At 34.3% G+C, this 19203-nt stretch overlaps 1 protein-coding gene across 7 annotated transcripts in view; it reads left to right on the forward strand.

The window, feature by feature from the left end:
- Window positions 1-252: 252 nt before the first annotated feature.
- TfIIEalpha (transcription factor IIEalpha) overlaps window positions 253-19203 on the forward strand; it is a 52400-nt gene continuing 33449 nt past the window's right edge. For 2 of the 7 annotated variants that reach the window (XM_076452237.1, XM_076452238.1), the window contains exon 1: window positions 258-365. The gene's annotated coding sequence lies outside the window, so the exon portion shown is untranslated. Of the gene's footprint in view, window positions 377-879; window positions 994-19203 lie in introns of all 7 variants that reach the window. The other 5 variants (XM_076452242.1, XM_076452239.1, XM_076452236.1 and 2 more) reach the window with 5 other exon arrangements.

Below are 19203 nucleotides of genomic sequence, written 5' to 3' on the forward strand. Positions count from 1 at the left end.
ATACTATGAACCTTTCCCTTTGTTGAATTCTTAAAAGAAAAGTACACAAATTGAATAATTCAGAATTATACCATTGGTTACAGCAACTCATTCGCCACATATATCCTTTATCCTTCTGATATCTAATATATTTAGCAATTGTGGGATCATGCTAACCTACAGTAAAATATGATAATAGTAGAAATGTCTAAGTATAATATTTATCTTTCACCTGAAGAAAAGAAACATTGAATTTATTATTAATCACTAGATAGCGCTAAGGATTTAATGTTCGTTAGACTTCGAAGAGATGGTGACAGAAGTGTGTAAAGAGATTTACTGATTTTTTTTTTACTCGTATTCTTGAAAGCTTTCAATAAGACAAGGTATTATTTGTGTACGTTATAATTTCAGAATGTTTATGTTGAATTTCCAAAGTATTATTGTCAAATAGCTATTAAAAACTTAGTTTATAATAATACGTAGTAGAGCACCACTACAGCCAGCCAGGTATATTCTAAAACTAAATATTGTAAAAGTTAAATATTTTTATTTTTTAAATTTACGTATCAGTAAGTGAGTGAATATCTGGATATGTACTAAGATAGAATTTCTGTTTGTTAATGTTGTTAAAAAATCATGTTTTAACTGGCCAAGACTGAAAAAAACAACTCTATCTTGGACCATTGAGACGTTTTAACAACAAATTAATATATTTAAAAGTTTTTGTTTGATTTTTAATGCTTTAAATGAAACCAAACACCTGACGCTCATCTTCAAGGTATTGGTATGCTTAATATTATGACAGCAGGTTCATTGAAAATATTTCAAAGAATTACTTTTAAGAAAATAATGAAATGTATTGAACCAACATGATTTATCTAAACAATTTGTCAACAGTTATCACACTTCGTCTAATCTCTGGTCTTGCAAGGCCCACAGTGAAGACAGTTGTGAAATTTGATTGATTTGTATATTCTCATGATGTAGTGAGACAAAGTGCATAGATCTGTGGTGAGTTGGAACTTCACATAAAAATAGTTTTTGCTATAATACATGAAAATCACTTCTCTTTGGCAGGGTTTCCCTCTAGTGTAACAACACATTTAGCAATTGATTCCCACCAGGGTATGCATGATGATTTTTTTTTCTTTTCATAATTTGACACTTACCATTGTAACACTGTAATGGTATTTTATGATTTGACATTTACCATTGTAACATAGTTATGGCAATCCTAAAAAACAGTACATGGATGAAATTTGGTTGAATGGATGGCATCTGCTTGTTCTGGAAGCATGAGTACAGAGAAAGTGTTTCAAAAGTCTTCCACCTTTAGTCTTTTGATCAGTATATGTGTAGTGAGTTGCTAATTACAACCTCTATCATAACATTTATCTAAAAACAGCAAGAGCTGTATAAAATACTAATATATCTCAGTTCATCAAGAGCTGTATGAAATACTAATGTATCTCAGTTCATCAAGAGCTGTATAAAATACTAATGCATCTCAGTTCATCAAGAGCTGTATGAAATACTAATGTATCTCAGTTCATCAAGAGCTGTATGAAATACTAATGCATCTCAGTTCATCAAGAGCTGTATGAAATACTAATGCATCTCAGTTCATCAAGAGCTGTATAAAATACTAATGTATCTCAGTTCATCAAGAGCTGTATGAAATACTAATGTATCTCAGTTCATCAAGAGCTGTATGAAATACTAATGTATCTCAGTTCATCAAGAGCTGTATAAAATACTAATGTATCTCAGTTCATCAAGAGCTGTATGAAATAGTAATGCATCTCAGTTCATCAAGAGCTGTATGAAATGCTAATGTATCTCAGTTCATCAAGAGCTGTATAAAATACTAATGCATCTCAGTTCATCAAGAGCTGTATGAAATACTAATGTATCTCAGTTCATCAAGAGCTGTATAAAATACTAATGTATCTCAGTTCATCAAGAGCTGTATGAAATACTTATGTATCTCATACTTATGTAAAATGAAGGTGGTTATATTAAGTTTAAAAATATCACTCAGTTTCTTACAAAATTCCTGTGTGATTTCACAGTACAGTGGCTATGAGCTACAATAATTTTTATAGTGGAGTCATAATAGGGATTTGTAGGTTGAACAAATGGTCAGTGGTAGATCTTCAGTATTGTTTTTTTTTTAATTCCCATATTTAGATTTTTAAAGTTTCAATTAATTATTATTTTGTTTGTTATATTTATTAATGCACATTAATGAACAAATATGTATTTAAAGTAAAATAAAACACCCATTAAACACGTTTAAACGTTAACCAGTATAAATGAACCTTTCTTAAGTAAAACAAATATACATTTAATGTTTATTTATTGAGCCAGGGGCCCGGCATGGCCAGGTGGATTGAGGTGTTCAACTTGTAATAAGAGGGTTGCGGGTTTGAATCACTATTGCACCAAACATGCTTCCCCTTTCAGTCTTGGGGGCATTATAATGTGACAGTCAATTTCACTATTCCTTGGTAAAAGAGTAGCCCAGGATTTGGCAGTGTATGGTGATGACTAGCTGCCTTCCCTCTTGTCTTACACTGCTAAATTAGGGATGGCTAGAGTAGATCGCCCTCAAGTAGCTTTGTGCAATATTCCAAAGACAAAAAATACTGAGCCAGGTGACTTTGTTTCTGATGTTTCGTGTAAGTATGTGTTGAGTACAAAAGCAGCCACTCAGAACAACATTGCATCTTTTATAATATTTTGGAAACATGGGATTTATTAATCTATCTTGATTATTCCATTTTCTGAACTAAACTAAAACTATTAAGATATAAATTTTAAAAAATCTTAAAGCCAGCCCTTATCATTCATATGCTTATCAAGTTTTCTTTTAAATTTACTACCTCCACAACATTTGTAAGCAACTCATTCCAAAAGCCAATCACCATGCTAGAAAATAAGTGTATTAATTGAAGATGTCTCCTACCCCTTCTGAAATTTGTGTGAAGAAAGATGATTTATCAAAATATCAGTTCCCTTTCCAATCTTAAAGATTTCAGTCATATTTCCCCTAACTCTTCTTTTTTCAAGAGAAGGCAGTTTGAGAGATTTCAACCTCTCCTCACATGACTTCTCTTCCATCCCAGACACCATTCTTCTTACCCTTCTCTGAATCCTTTTCAACACTTCAATGTCTATCCTGAAGTAAAGAGCCCAAGATTGAACATTAATTTAAACATGGCTTAATCTTTGACCTGTACAATGAAATTATAATCTCTTTTTACACTTGTATTCAATATTTCTGTAGATACAACCTGAAATCCTGTTTGCCCTACCACACTGTTTAAATGGCTTTCAGGACTGATTGAATATTACACCGAGATCTTTTTAATTTATGACGTTGATAAGGTTATTCCAATCCAACTTATCGTTCAAATTATGACATCTGCATGTATTATCTTGCATTTATTATAATTAAAATTCATTTACCAATTATTCTCCCAACTCACTGAATGATCTAAATCCTTTTGTAAATCAGCAGCATCCTCTTCACAGCCAGCAACACTTAAGATCTTAATATCCATAATCAAATCGAAGTAACTTATCAACTATTATTTCATCTTTATCATTAATCTAAATAAAAAAGAACAATGGTGCTAAGACTGAATAGTGAGGTATCCCACTTGTTATGTTAGTGTAAATTGACTGAACTCCTTTTGTAACAATCTTTTAAGTCTCCTGTCACGACATTCAACTCAAATTTCTGATGTTTTTCATTAATTTTATCTCTTATACCCATTTATGAGTCAACTTAGCTTTTACATTCAGCTCCCATGATGTAATTTAGGGTATGTGTCAACTCTCATGAAGTTGGGCTATTGGTAACATGAAATACCTCTTCAGATACATCTCTTAGTCCTTTTGGTGCTGCATTGAATTTTGGATTATTTTAGGATGGTTCATAAATGTCTTATGATAAATATAGTCAATCCTGAATTTTTCATTTTTTATCAATCATTAGGGGAACACTTTCTCATTCTCCCCTTTTACCACATTACCGACATCCTTTTCTGTGTTATTTATTCTTGTCATTACTAGTCTCTTGAGGCCTGCCAAAATACTATCTATGGATTGGTTTTTCATCTTTCTGGTATTCAAATGGCTGTTTACTCATTGGGACATTTTTGAGTATTTTTGCCACTCTCCTAATTACCTTATTCCCTTCTTTCTGGCCCTCTGTTCTTCATCTCTCAGCCTTATTTGGAGATGCATTCCTTTAGGACTGATCCAATTTTTTTTCTCTGTGTCTACCCTTCTACTCCTTTACATTTTGGGTCCTCCTGAATACTATGTACTGGCCATCTTAGCCATGGTTTGTTCTCCTTTTCTCCTCTTGCTCTGCTTTCTCTTCCTACTTCTGCAACCTCACTCCTCTCTCTCCCATCCAGTCTGTCCATTATCATTCCAACTTCATTTCTTATCTAAAGCCTTCCTTCTTTTTTGTTCAGAGTGTTCTTCTCTCCTTGTCTATCCATGACTAGCACACATCTTCCATAGTTGTCTCTGCATCATACTTTATTCATTTTCCTTCCTTCTATTTTCTATCTTTCCAAATATTTTACTTTGGCTATTTAATTGAAGCTCATTGCTTTTGGATATAAATGTTTACCTGGCAGATTCACTTAATAATTTTAGGTTTTCTTTTATCATATATTTTCCTCTCTTCTCCTTTCCATTTGCTTTCTTTGTACTCATCTTGTAGTTCTTCCAAATAGATACCACCTAGTGTGGATTCTTGTATGTGATGAGGGAACCTCCCAGAGAAGGTTCTGCACTTTTAGTTTACCTTCTCTGGAATCTAAACATCCACCCACTTGTTTGCTGTGAGGATCCTGGTGGTTGGGGGCTCCAACACTAACACACCACTTTGGCCTTGAATTCCTGTAGATGGGCAGTCTTGGGGTGGTTCCCTCAGGGTCTGTCAGCTGGTCCACTTGGGTTAGTGTTAACCAAATATCAGTGTTGAACATTCTGATGTTGGTACTTGGGAATGGTGCTCATGAAACACTGGCATTGCTGCAATGTCTTTGTTTGGCATTGTAGTGCAACCCCTCATAAAGCTCCATGGTGGATGGGGTCAGTGGGCATCAAAATATTCTTTCTTTATTATGAATCCTCTAATCCAAAATAAAAAAAAAAAAAAAAAAACAGAAGATAAGTAAACGACTATGTCTTGAAGATTCTGAACAGCAATCTTTAACTTCTTCAACACCTGTACCTCATTTTGAAGATTCTGAACAGCAATCTTTAACTTCTTCAACACCTGTACCTCATTTTGAAGATTCTGAACAGCAATCTTTAACTTCTTCAACACCTGTACCTCATTTTGAAGATTCTGAACGGCAATCTTTAACTTCTTCAACACCTGTACCTCATTTTGAAGATTCTGAACAGCAATCTTTAACTTTTTCAACATATGTACCTCATTTTGAAGATTCTGAACAGCAATCTTTAACTTCTTCAACACCTGTACATCATTTTGAAGATTCTGAACAGCAATCTTTAACTTCTTCAACATCTGTGCCTCATTTTGAAAATTCTTGACAGCAATCTTTAACTTCTTCAACATCTGTACCTCATTTTGAAGATTCTGAACAGCAATCTTTAACTTCTTCAACACCTGTACCTCATTTTGAAGATTCTGAACAGCAATCTTTAACTTCTTCAACACCTGTACCTCATTTTGAAGATTCTGAACAGCAATCTTTAACTTCTTCAACACCTGTACCTCATTTTGAAGATTCTGAACAGCAATCTTTAATTTCTTCAACACCTGTACCTCATTTTGAAGATTCTGAACAGCAATCTTTAACTTCTTCAACATCTGTACCTCATCTTGAAGATTCTGAACAGCAATCTTTAACTTCTTCAACATCTGTACCTCATTTTGAAGATTCTGAACAGCAATCTTTAACTTCTTCAACATCTGTACCTCTTTTTGAAGATTCTGAACAGCAGTCTTTAACTTCTTCAACACATGTACCTCATTTTGAAGTTTCTGAACAGCAATCTTTAACTTCTTCAACACCTGTACCTCATTTTGAAGTTTCTGAACAGCAATCTTTAACTTCTTCAACACCTGTACCTCATTTTGAAGATTCTGAACAGCAATCTTTAACTTCTTCAACACCTGTACCTCATTTTGAAGATTCTGAACAGCAATCTTTAACTTCTTCAACACCTGTACCTCATTTTGAAGATTCTGAACAGCAATCTTTAATTTCTTCAACACCTGTACCTCATTTTGAAGATTCTGAACAGCAATCTTTAACTTCTTCAACATCTGTACCTCATCTTGAAGATTCTGAACAGCAATCTTTAACTTCTTCAACATCTGTACCTCATTTTGAAGATTCTGAACAGCAATCTTTAACTTCTTCAACATCTGTACCTCTTTTTGAAGATTCTGAACAGCAGTCTTTAACTTCTTCAACACCTGTACCTCATTTTGAAGATTCTGAACAGCAATCTTTAACTTCTTCAACACCTGTACCTCATTTTCAGATATTACATTCTCTATCAGACAATTCTTTAGGACAGATGTCTCCCTTTTTTATTCAGAAGGGACAAGAGGGGCTTGCTGGCTCTTATAAGTCAGCTGAAAAGCTACTTACTGCAGAGATCTTGGTGGAAATATCCACTCCAAAACATAGTGAACTTTTCTTTCATTTAAAGGCCATTGGGGATATATCCATTGAGGTTACTCCTCATGCTACTTTGAATTCATCACAAGGAGTTATTGTCAAGAGGGATTTGAAGAACATCCCTGAGTCAGAAATCTTTGCAAGTTTTTCCACCTAAGGAGTTTCTGCAGTGAGGCATATCTCCACTCACAAAGATGGACCAATGTCCTAATTTTGACATTTATGTTACCACGTCCACTTGCCACCATCAAGGTGGGTTATTTAAATTGCAAAGTACTGTCATATATTTTGAACCATTTCAGATGTTTCCAATGTTAGTAGTTCAGTCACTCAAAATATAATGTCATGGTTCCTTGAGTTGGGCTCATTGCTCTGGTATAAATTTTAATAATTTTACTTTAATTTTAACTTTTTACCAGCTGTTTGGTGCAGATAGCCAAGTTGTTTTGTGCCATAAAACACCAAACCAACCAACCAACCAATCAATCATTGCAGTGGCAAGGACCATGATGCCTGTGAGTGCAAAATGGACTCTCATTGTGCTAATTGTAGTGAATCTTACCTCTCTTACTTTCATTCTTGCCCTAGGTGGATGGAGGGAAAACAGGTACAGCATTTGAAAATGGTTCACAACATATCTTACCCTGAGGCTTGAATGTTATTGCCCACCACTCCATTTTGGTGTATGCTTCTACATTCTATTCTACTATTAGAGTGGGAGTGCTGACAGATGTGTTCCTGTCTCCAACAGAGTTGTTTTAAATCCATATGAAGAAGCTTTTGCCCTCTGTGGTTAACCCTTTTGGCACTGAATAACAACTTGTAATGTTTGGCATGGTGCTGAATATATATGTTTGATACTTCAACTAATTACGGTATCAGTACTAAAAGCATGATATCTCAGCAATAACTCAACAAAAGTCCCTGAAATATTCAGTGATTGTACCCAATACTATATATGTTAAATTCAATACATAAGAATAACAGGAATAAAGGAAGGTCACCTGCAGTCGCCAACTGCACCGAAAGGGTTAAGAGAGTTGGTAAGTCAGCATCAACACCTATCTCCATCCCCAATATTCCTTCTAGTAGCTCCCCCGGATCTACTTTCTTTGGCTCCAGCTTCTGGTGTTTTCTTGCATCCATCTTCTTTTTCAGCCCCGAGATGCAGAATGATTAATTGTTCACACCCTTAGTCACTGGAATCTTTGTCTATTGACAGAGATTTGCCCACTCAACCTAGGGTAGGATCCATGGAGGTTGATAAACCTTCTAATAAGGAGAAACTATGTGGTCAAAGTTAGAAGGTCCAATTCCCTTCACATTAGTAAAAAATGGCCATTTTGAAAATGCTGAGGTTTCCATTCAAAGTTGAATGACAACAATGTGCTGATTGATTCTTACCATCCTGTGTGTCTTTTGTACAGGAACCTTTTCTGAAACCTGCAGATAGTCACCTTTTGGCAGTTTTCTGTACACTGGAATAACATGTTGTGTGATGGACAAGTGCATGGAGGTGTGGCAGTGCTGGTAGAACAGCACATGCCCACCCTGTCTTTGCAGCTCAATACACTCTTGAAGGCCATAGCCATCCATGTTTCCTTGGGTTGTACCATCACTGTTAATTCTCTCTACCTCTCTCCTGAAGAACCTATGATCAGTCAGACCTTGATGCTCTCATTGAACAGTTACCATCTTCCTTTTTAGTCCTCAAGGACTTTAATGGACATAATACTCTGTGGGGTGGTACTGATATTGATGGGATGAGTTGTTCTGTAGAGCATATGCTCTCTGATCATAACCTTTCTACTTTTCTCCCACTACCAGTTCTAAAGTCATATGGGATAAAATCTTGCTCTCTAATGGCCAGGAAGTTGCTGATGCCCAGAGCATCATTGATACTTACTCTCTATGAAGGCTTTTTTTGTACATCTAGTACTTCTGCCTTATCTCCCATCATCTTAGCCATCAAGACTTGGGCAGAGCGAGCACATCTTTTCCTTTGGGCTGATCGTCTCTATGAGTATAATCTTCCCTTTATGCTGGTGGAACTCAAGCTTGCTCTTCATTGGTCTGGCAGTACATCAGTCAGACCTAATGTTATTCACTACAAGATGCAGCACTATCTATTTCCTGCCTCTTTTGCTGTTCTTCTGGTTGTTTTTCTGGAAGGAGAATGTTTATCCTAATGCTTGGGGCCATGCTATTTTCCTCCCTTTTTTAAGCCTGGAAGGATCCCAAAATTCCTTCAAACTACTGTCCAACTACTTTGATGAGTTATCTCTTTAAGATCTTAGAGAAGATGGTTAATGGACATTTTATTTAGTTCCTCAAATCAAACAACCTCCTCTCACCCACCCAGTGTAGGTTCTGATGACAGTGCTCCATCATTGACCATCAGATTCAACTTGAAATGTCAATTAGGGAAGTCTTTCTCAAGTGACAACACCTTGTTTCTGTATTTTTTACCTTTGGAAAGCTTATGATACTACGTGGAGGTATGACATCCTGCAACACCTTCATTCATATGAGTTGTGTGGCCATTTGTCCATTTTTAATAAACATTTTAATGGATTGGCAATTCCAAGTTCATGTGGGTTTGACACTTTCCTGTTCTTTCCCACAGGAACTTGGAGTCTCTCAGGGCCATGTCTTGGGTGTCATACATTTCAATATAAAGATTAATGCTATCAGTTGCAAGTAGTCTCTATGATGAGAATTATTGAGCAGCAGCTACAGATATACCCTCAATCATTTACTGAAGTGGACCACAGCAAATGGTTTTACCTTTTCTCACTCTAAAGCCATTTACATGCTCATCTGCTGCTAATGGGGTATTCACCCTGGTCCTGAGCTCCTCTTTGAAGAAGTTGTGCTTGCCATGGTTCCTGAGTCAAAGTTCTTGGGGTTTATCTTTGACTATAAGCTGACCTTTATTCCACACATCAAGCAGGTGCATGTTAAGTGTACAAGAGCACTGAATATCCTCTGTGTCCTCTCTTCTACCTCTTGGGTACCGATCGATGTTCTGTGCTAAAAATCTATCATTTACTCATTCGATCAAAACTGGACTATGAGTCTCTGATCTATGGCTCTGCCAGGACCTGGGCCATGAAGATTTTGGGTCCTGTTTGCCATCATGTGCTTCAGCTGTGCACAAGGGCTTTCTACACCTTTCCAGTCCAGAGTTTGTACCTCCTCTACATCTCTGCTGTTTGCAACTGTCTTTACTGTATGCAGCAAAACTTCAATTATTACCATAGCATTCCACCTGGGGTTGTATTTTTCTTCCTCAGTGGGCCATGCTTTTTTAAAATAGACAGTCTGCCATTGCCTCTTTTGACCCTCGTATTCAGATGCAGTTGTTTGAACTGGGTCTGTTCTTGGATGCCTTTACTTTCTCCACTGGTCAGCTCATCTTATCATGGCTTATTACCATTCCAAAATGTGACCTTTTTTTGAGTCATCTGAAGAAGGAGGATACTCCAGATTGAAAGTACTGTTTTCTGTTTGCTGAACATCTTTTGAACCATCCTTCCATTTCCATTTATGTGAATAGTTTACATCATGGTTTGTTGGGGTTTAGTGGTTGCACACAGGATCCCCTCAATAGTTTCTGTGTTCACTGCCAAACTGTACACCACTTCTCTTGCCCTAGAACCTATGTAGTACACAAACTGTACTATTTATACTGATTTGCTTAGCACTCTACTGGCCTTGGAATCACTTCATGCTAGTTCTAACCCTGTTCTCTTTGATATAAAAACTGACTTGCTTGTTTCTCTTTATCATCCAGTTCTTCTGAATACCAGGCCACAGGCCATGTTGGCATTTCTGGGAATGAGTTTGCTAAAATCAAGCTAAGATTGTTTGTTCTGGTGCTATCATGATCGTGCCTGTCCCATATGTGGACTATGGTCCACGTTGGCATTTCTGGGAATGAGCTTGCTAAAATCACAGCTAAGATTGTTTGTTCTGGTGCTATCATGATCGTGCCTGTCCCATATGTGGACTATGGTCCATGTTGGCATTTCTGGGAATGAGCTTGCTAAAATCACAGCGATGATTGTTTGCTCTGGTGCTATCATGATCGTGCCTGTCCCATATGTGGACTATGGTCCTGTTTTCAAGGCTCAGATCCATGTCAATTGGCAGTTGGCTTGGAGTGAGCAACGTGATAAGGTTTTCTAGATAAAACTTTCAATTTGACTTTTGCTGTCTTTCTTCTGTAAGGATCAGAAAGAGGAAGTTGTCTTAGCTAGGCTATGCATTGGTTTAACTCATTATTTTCTTTTATCTGGGACTGATACACTAATATGTGGTCTGTCGCACTCAAGTCACAATAGTCCACATTTTACTGTCTTAACGTTGTTGAAACCATGAGCAATGGCACCATTTTAGTCATATATTTCCTCTGGGTTCACCATTAACATTGGAAACCATCACTGGCAATGGTGACACTGTACACCTCAGTTGTGTTTTTCAATTTTTAACAGCATTGGCCTCTTTTTTAACTTTAAGTTTTTAATTCAAAGATTGGACTTTGTTACATTTTAATATTATTCTTTTTTATGTATTATAATTTTAATTTTAATTTTTACCAGTTGTTTGTCACAGATAGCCTAGGTGTTTTGCATCAATAAATGCCAAACAAAAAAAACCAACTAACCTAATAAGTAATGAATTGAGAAAGGACTTTGTTCACTTAAGCTGTAAGATTACTTCTTTGATTTTACATTTGTTGATATTTAGATCTTTGTTTTAAATTTTCATTATTTTTATATGTTTAATATTTATCTTGGCATAATGGTGTATAAGTCAGTCAAATCATTGAGATAAAGTTGCCAGTAGTTAAACTAATAGAAGTTTAGGATATATTTCTAGAATATTGATTACAAATTCTCCCTACAAATCATTGGTTAGTCTTCAGTTGGAGTATTATGCAGAGATTTGCACTCCTTATGTAAGACAGGGTTCAGAGAAGATTTCTAGGATTATTGTAGGGATGGAAGGACTTTATTATATGGATGGATTAGGATATATTGATGTATTTTCTATGGGGAAAATGATGGTAAGAGGTGATCCTCTTTAAGTTTCTAAGATACCTAGATAACTGTTAAGATGAAGGCCTGGGATTTCTTCTGCTGTATTCTGAAGACAACAAGATGAGAGGACAGAAATTTAAGATTTGATAAAGACAGGTAATCTTTGCATTGTATTTGACATTCCTTAGAGGAAAGTCATTCTGCCTAGTGCAAATGGGACAATGATAGATGAGATGTGCTCAAGTTGGTTGAGCACTGAAACCTGCAGCAAGAACTGGAAACCTACTGCAGTATTTTGCCAAGCATAATCTGTGGTCATTTATCATTGGTGGACAGAATTTGAACTACATGCTTTATCCTGATGACAGTATTAATAGCTGATAAAGAAGAGAAGGTGCAAAAAGCTTCAGGTATAATTTCAGGTTAGCACACAGGATCACCTATAAAAGTTGCAATATTTTCAAAATGAGACAAAATTCAAGCTCTTTCAAATAGTTGACTATTCTTCTTCAAGAGAATAAAGAAGAACAGGCAAGTATTTGAAAACACTCAAGTTTTGGGTCTTGTTTTGAAAATATTTTTGGCATAGTTATTGGTAAAAGTATTGAACTGAAGGAAAACAGAATGCTTGGTAATTAGAGAGAAGATCATTCCTGTATACTTTGTCAAAGTCAACTATCTGGGAAGCTGAATTGCATCACGTGGGAAAGGTGATAATAAAATACAGCATAGAATAGGATGTTTCAAAAATGAAAAAATATAAATAGTGAAATTACTTTGGGTCAAAGTTAAGAGATTTGAATTGCTGTGTCATACCGGATCTCGTGTGTGCATCTGAATGTTGGACAGTATTGTCAAGTATGAAGAATGAGAATTGAAGCTACTAGTTTTTATGCACATCTTGAAGATATGTTGTCAAGTCACACCTTAAATGAAGATATTTAACAAGAGCAGGTTACAGGATGAAGCTGCTGACTAACATCAGAAAGAGACAATTGAAATTTCTCAGACATGTTATAAGAAAAGAAGAATTGAAAGTCTGGTTATAGCTGCAATGACTGAAGGAAAGACAGAGGTTGACTTATGTTAAGAGTCTGTCTAAATGGATGAATATATAAATATATCCATTTTATAAGTTCCATATGTCTCAAGGAGAAGAGATTTGTGGAAGACCACAATCATTAACATTCTGATAAGACAGTTTTATTTTCCAATAGGAATGAATTTACATTAGATGCTGGCAGTGTCTAGCCAAAAATCCTGATTTGCTAATCACAAGGTAAGAGTGCTTGATAACATTTATGTCTCTTTGGCTGAAAACTAATCCAAACCATAGTATTACCCACCTTTATAAATGGGTTGGAATTTTATAAGGTATGGCCATAATTATCAGGACATCATGAAATAATTCTGGCAGAACATGAAAAATCTTTTGATTTCAAGAGCTGAGAAGGAAGTCTGTGAATTTCTGAAAAAGAAAGGGTTTATTTTAAATTATTTTGACTTTTCCTAAAACATGAAGATGCAAGGACCAAATAGATTTTGTCATTCACATATTTTGTTGATGAAATACAACAAAGAAGATGATTCTAGTTTTAGTGAATAGGATAAAAAGTACGAAATTATATTGAATCTATAAAGTTATGTGTATTATGTGTATAAATATAAAGTTATGTGTATTAAATATGTGTATAAAGTTATGTGTATTAAATGTTAGGTGTATTAAATGTGTATAAAGTTATGTGTATTAAATGTTAGGTGTATTAAATGTGTATTAAATGTTAGGTGTATTAAATGTGTATAAATATAAAGTTATGTGTATTAAATGTGTATTAAATATGTGTATAAATATAAAGTTGTGTATTAAATGTGTATTAAATATGTGTATAAATATAAAGTTATGTGTATTAAATGTGTATTAAATATTGTGTATTAAATATGTGTATAAATATAAATTTATGTGTATTAAATGTGTATTAAATATTGTGTATTAAATATGTGTATAAATATAAAGTTATGTGTATTATGTGTATAAATATAAAGTTGTGTATTAAATATGTGTATAAAGTTATGTGTATTATGTGTATAAATATAAAGTTGTGTATTAAATATGTGTATAAAGTTGTGTATTAAATGTTAGGTGTATTAAATGTGTATAAATATAAAGTTATGTGTATTAAATGTGTATTAAATATTATGTGTATAATGTTATGTGTATTAAATGTTAGGTGTATTAAATGTGTATAAATATAAAGTTATGTGTATTAAATGTGTATTAAATATGTGTATAAATATAAAGTTATGTGTATTAAATGTGTATTAAATATTGTGTATTAAATATGTGTATAAATATAAAGTTATGTGTATTAAATGTGTATTAAATATTGTGTATTAAATATGTATATAAATATAAAGTTGTGTATTAAATATGTGTATAAATATAAAGTTATGTGTATTAAATGTGTATTAAATATTGTGTATTAAATATGTGTATAAATATAAAGTTATGTGTATTAAATGTGTATTAAATATTGTGTATTAAATATGTGTATAAATATAAAGTTATGTGTATTGGGACATTTCAAGCAGCTTTTGTGTGAGAAAAGTATTGTTGGTAAAACATTTAAGCCCTTTAGTAAGAGTGGTTACTATAAACTTAGCAACAGAGCTCTTGATTTTGTTTAAAGGATATTGTAAATTAAAATAAGATTAATTGTGTACTTCTCAATTGTAGTGTTATTTGATAAAGTTATATGGCAAGAGTTAAAAATTTAGGGATGATTTGTGTGCATGATTATGTTACATATATTTAAAATTTTTTGTTGGAACACTGTATAGGAGTTATTGCTTTGTTTGATTATTAATTAAAAATTCAGTTCATTGAGCCAAGTGTGTTTCTGTTACATGCACTTCCAGGTGTTTTCAATATGTGTGTTTCTTCCTTTGTACTTTAGTAGTGCTTTAATAAAATATTGTGATATAAAATATTAAGAATACTAACATTTCATAAGTATATTGAACTGTCAAAGTTACTTCTGCATCAAAACTAAACTAAATCTTCACATGTACACATTTAATCACTTTATAAGGCTTTACACTAACAACATGCACCACATTATCATCCAAGTCATTCTAAATTAAGTTTCATTGATTGCATGGCTTAATTTGTTATTCACAATTGTTGTATTCTATACTAACTTAATGGTATTACTATGTGTGTACAGACATGATGTTGATTGTAACCAGAAGGTTATGCTGTGTTGATGTTGCTGTCAGTGTGATTGTTTTAATAATATGTGGGTTTTATTTGTGGGACTCTTTCAGGAGTTGGCAGCTGAATTCTTGAAATCATTGAAGAATAAATATACATACATACAGCTATTTGGTATTACTTTCAACTAATTAATATTAAATTTTAATCAGGTCAAAGTATTCAGTTACAGTGAAACTAAAAAAAATTAGCTTGGTAGAAAGTAGAGAAAATCAAATGTACTTTTCTTATGTTCTTACTTTAAAATACTTTGTTTGGTACTCTCATTGGCAACTATTTTTGGCTGCAATCCTACATTGTTTGGTACTGTCATTGGTAACTATTTTTGGCTGCAATCCTACTTTGTTTGGTACTCTCATTGGTAACTATTTTTGGCTGCAATCCTACATTGTTTGGTACTCTCATTGGTAACTATTTTTGGTTGCAATCCTACTTTGTTTGGTACTCTCATTGGTAACTATTTTTGGTTGCAATCCTACTTTGTTTGGTACTCTCATTGGGAACTATTTTTGGCTGCAATCCTACATTGTTTGGTACTCTCATTGGTAACTATTTTTGGCTGCAATCCTACAAATAATTTGAGATGTGGCTCACTTAAAAGATTCAATTAATCATAAGTATGTATATTACATGATCATTACAAATCAACATTTATAATAACTATTTAAATTGTAGAAGAAAAGGTAGTTCATTAAAAAAGTAACATTCATTAAATTTCTAAAAAAAATGGAAAAGAAAATTCTTATTGAATTTTTACAAAACTGTTAAAAGAGGGTCAGTATATTTTATCATACTCATATGTACTTACATGTCTCCCAGTGGTACAGCTGTATGTTTTTGGACTCACACTGCTAGACACCAGGTTTTGATACTTGTAGTGGACAGAGTATGGTTAGCCTGTTGTGTAGCTTTGTGCTTAATTCCAAACAAACAAATATTTATATAGTCATTTCACATTTTGGGGCAAAAAATCCAAGTCATTACAATACATTTTACCATATTCATAAATATGTACATAGTCATTCCACATTTTGGGGCCAGAAAAATTCCAGACATTATTTTGATTTTGAAGGATTTTTGAAGGGACATACAATAAATATTGAAGGATGATTAGATAACATTTGTTCACACAAGTTGCTTTTCCATGGCTGTATTCATAGCTGAACAATAAATAATTTTATATGGAAACTGCACTTGTTTCTTCCAATGCTGTATTTTTAGTCAAAATTAGGATTGTTGTTTACTTAATGTAATTTTGTATCTTGTATTGAAAAAATTAGAGATTATCATCATATGTGATGTTAATAAAAAAATTACCTTTGACCGGTGCTTAAATGAATCAGGTAAACATTGATTGCCACTTGGTGGCAATAAAAAAACATATCTGCATAGTCAGTGCTGAACTAACCTTACCTCTTACAAAAAAATTGGCCAATATGCCAAAGCATAACATTTGTATGAGTGATAAGCTTGTTCAGCAAAGCATAACATTTATATGAGTGATAAGCTTGTTCAGCAAAGCATAACATTTATATGAGTGATAAGCTTGTTCAGCAAAGCATAACATTTATATGAGTGATAAGCTTGTTCAGCAAAGCATAACATTTATATGAGTGATAAGCTTGTTCAGCAAAGCATAACATTTATATGAGTGATAAGCTTGTTCAGCAAAGCATAACATTTGTATGAGTGATAAGCTTGTTCAGCAAAGCATAACATTTGTATGAGTGATAAGCTTGTTCAGCAAAGCATAACATTTGTATGAGTGATAAGCTTGTTCAGCAAAGCATAACATTTATATGAGTGATAAGCTTGTTCAGCAAAGCATAACATTTATATGAGTGATAAGCTTGTTCAGTTGAATCTGTTTGTATTAAGGGTAAAACTGTTCTGCCCACTCTCCTGCACCTCAAATGTTTCTAAAACATTTTCAGGCAAACAGTAAAATGCTTGAAACTTTTCATTTTTGTAATTTCAGAAACCTGTGGGAATAATTTTCAAACAGTACTCAAAGCTATCTTGAACTTGATTTTCCCTAAAAATCTTTCAACAGTGCATCATTCTTTTATGCCCCTTCATTTCTGCATCATTGCAGAAACATGTATTTATGATTTCTTCTGTTTCTGCAGGGATGGTTGGTTATTGTTAATTTTAACCATTTCACTGTCATCAGCTATATTACAAAGTTCAGATCTCTGTTTTCAGATTAGATTTCTTGTACTGGACCATAAACAAGACATGACTGTTCTGGCATTTTGTGTTTCCAGAGTTATGAATCTTGTGGCTGATCACTTATTATGTCCCACCCAGGTTTTCCCCCATGGAGTGGTTTCTTCATTCTCAGAATTTTATGTGGGTGTGTTCTCCACTGGGAATTCTGCATTTGTGTTTTCTGCTTGGTGGAATACCAAACTTCCTTTATCTCTAGTCTGCAGTTCCTCAGGTCTTTGGGGATTGATGTTTTCAGTCCAGATTGTAGGGGTCTTCATCTATATCCCTATCATACATTCTCATTTATCTTCTGGATTTTGTACCCTTATTCAGATTACTCTTTGTTGTTTATTGCTGGTTGCTCCATATTGATAATAGCCCTGTCATTATATCCATCCTGATTGCTTTGTAACCACAATTGATATTTTGTATACCCATGTCATCCCACTCCAGCTTCACATGTGACTTTTGTCTGGTTCCATGCCTTAACTCTTAGGCCCACCCACTTTGTAGAACTTTTACTTTCCTTCACCATTTGCAATTCCTCATTATCTATGTACCAGAGGCTTTGTTCTTTCTTCAGACTTCTATTGGCCATGGCTTCTGAACATCTTATTCTTCTGTTCTTCACCTGTCTCAGTTCTTCATCTGGTGGTTTGTTTAGTATTTCTTTATTTGAACTGTTGCTCTTTTGAGGGCTACCCTATTGAACACCTTCCTTTCTCCCACTTCTAGGATTCTTTACCATTTCTTGTATGTTATCTGCTGTCCAGATTAGGCCTTTCTTCTGAGGATATTGGATGCTCAGGAAGGTTACTGGGCCTCTTATCTTTTCCTACCTTATTTTTCCTGACGGTTTTCACTTTCAGATTTGGATTGTTTCCATTGTCAAATTCATTACCTGCTATGTTACATGACTCATACTGTTTTCTTTCTTGGTTCTTATTCTTGTCTATTTGTTTCATGGTGTTTCTCTTGTTTCCAATGATATTTTAACCTATTATGTCACAAGTTAGTTTTGTCAATTTATATGACTAGCATATTCTGACATGTCCATGAATAGTGACCCTCCACATTATGTGTCTTCACTCCAAATGTTCATCTAACTGTTTTTAGCTGCTTGCAATCTCTGTCTTTTGCCGGAGATCATTCAGGTTGGTATTGGACAACACCCAATGTATTTATCACTATCTGCAGTGTATAGCTGTATATTTCTCAAGTGGATATCATCTTATGGTGATTCTACATGTCTGTTTACCGTTGTCTGGTGTAAGTTGACATCCTGTTCTTCTTTACACTAATTTGTTATATACACCATATTTAAAGATCCCACCTGGTTTCATTTGTTATATCTTGGCACTAAATCTGTATACTTCCATAATGCTCACTGTGGATCTGGGGTGTTTCTTTAATACTGCAGGTTGCTTGTGTGTGTATATCACTGTATTATATATAAAGGACTGTCACTCACAGACATCAATTTTTTTCCTATCCTTACTGATCTGGGATTCTTGTAATATTGGTCTTCCTGCTTTTCAAAATAGGGAATTACAGACAGTCATTGCACTGTCTCAAGTTTGTCATTCCCCTGGGCTCCCCAGTGTGCATCCCCCTCCTTTATTCTAATGGAGAATGGGAGCCATTGCCACTTCTGATTCCAAATTACTGGAGTGGTAGACAGTGAATGTTTCCTCTGGAATGGGATTTGTGCAATAAAACAATATTTATATATACCTACAGTACGAGACGAGGGCTGTTGTCGTTATATTTCATATTATACAATATCATAATGCGTGGTTCTTGTCGTGTTTTTTTTACCTGGGTAGACTGCACTTGTTGATCATGAAATACAAATTCTATGCTAGGCACTTCCACTGGATGCTTTCACCTAAGCTGAACATACTTGTTGGTCACACTATCTGTTGCATACAATATATAAAACAAAAATACTGTGCAAGGTTCTTTCACTAAATGTGTTCTGCCTGTACAGACCACACCTGACATAGAC

This window comes from Tachypleus tridentatus, chromosome 8, assembly GCF_004210375.1.
Source record: "Tachypleus tridentatus isolate NWPU-2018 chromosome 8, ASM421037v1, whole genome shotgun sequence".
NCBI lineage: Eukaryota > Metazoa > Arthropoda > Merostomata > Xiphosura > Limulidae > Tachypleus > Tachypleus tridentatus.